Source organism: Neopelma chrysocephalum, unplaced genomic scaffold (genome assembly GCF_003984885.1).
Source record: "Neopelma chrysocephalum unplaced genomic scaffold, ASM398488v2 Primary Assembly neopelma1_134, whole genome shotgun sequence".
NCBI classification, from domain to species: domain Eukaryota; kingdom Metazoa; phylum Chordata; class Aves; order Passeriformes; family Pipridae; genus Neopelma; species Neopelma chrysocephalum.
The window spans coordinates 288,598-290,024 of record NW_020897796.1 but is presented as its reverse complement, the minus strand read 5'-3'; the positions used below and the strand labels follow the sequence as shown (position 1 = coordinate 290,024).

The 1,427-nt window shown below is 62.3% G+C and overlaps 1 protein-coding gene across 4 annotated transcripts in view; it reads right to left on the bottom strand.

Moving 5' to 3' along the window:
• Nucleotides 1–1,427, bottom strand: part of MLLT6 (MLLT6, PHD finger containing) — a 41,518-nt gene that overhangs the window by 5,452 nt on the left and 34,639 nt on the right. The window lies entirely within an intron of this gene.

Below are 1,427 nucleotides of genomic sequence, written 5' to 3'. Positions count from 1 at the left end.
GACAGACACCGAGCAGCACCGAGACGCACCGAGACACACGGAGACACACAGAGAGACACCGACAGACACCGAGACACACCGGGCAGCACCGAGACACCAACAGACAGACACCGAGAGACACCGGGAGATACCGAGAGACACCGGGAGACACTGAGACACCAGGAGACACCGAGAGACACTGAGAGACACTGGGCAGGATCGAGAGACACCGTCAGACATCAAGACACCGACAGACACCGGGCAGCACCGAGAGACACCGAGAGACACCGAGACACCGAGAGACATCGGGCAGGACCGAGAGACACCGGGCAGGACCCGGAGACACTGAGACACCGAGAGACACCGAGAGACACCAGGAGACACCGGGAGACACCGGACACGACCGAGAGACACCGAACGGCACCGACAGACACCGGGCAGGACGGAGAGACACTGAACGGCACCAAGAGACATTGGCAGGACCGACAGACACCGGGCAGGACCGAGAGACATCGGACAGTACCGCACCGGGCAGCACCGAGAAGCGCCGAGCAGGACCGGGCAGCACCGGGCAGAACCGCACCGAACAGTCCCGACCAAGCCCGGACAGAACCGCACCGATCAGTCCCGACCAAGCCCGGACAGAACCGCACCGATCAGTCCCGACCAAGCCCGGACGGAACCGCACCGAGCAGCCCCGATCGATCAACCAACACCGATGAGCCCCGGGCAGCGCCAGCTCCGCGCTGCGCAACGCGGGGCCGGACGCGCCTCCCCCGGGGAGGGGCCGCTGGCACCGCCTGGCACCCCCGGCACGGGGGGGAAATCACCCCGGGGAGGTCACCCAGGCCCGCGATGGGCGAGGAAGGAGGTTTTCCTTGAGCTGTTTTTTCCCGGAGCTGCCGCGGGGGGTGAGGGGGGTGGGTAAATCCTGTGCCCAGCCCTGCGCGGCTTTGCCCGGTGCCACTGCAGATCTACCCCCCCCCTCCCGGTTCCAGGATCGATCCTGGAATCCTGGAGGATCAGTCTGTGATTCTTCGTAGAACGACAGAGTCGTTTATGTCGGAAAAGACCTCTAAGATCAGCCAGGATCCAGGATCCTTTCCCGAAACCCAGCCGGGGCTCTCCAAAGTTTCCAGGTGCTCAGCTCCTTTCTAAAGAGCTTAAACGGATTCACGGAATCGTTCAGGTTGGAAAAGTCCTCCAAGGTCATCGAGCCCAAACATTAACCCAGCACTGACACGTTCACCACCAAACCGTGTCCCCAGGTGCCACATCCACACGTTTTTTGAGCACTTCCAGGGATGGTGACTCCACCTGGGCAGCCTGAGCCAGTGCCTGACCACCTTTCCATGATGAAATTTTCCTCTGATGTCCAACCTGACCCTCCCCTGGCACAGCTTGAGGCCGTTCCCTCTCCTCCTGTCCCTTGTTCCCTGGGAGCAGAG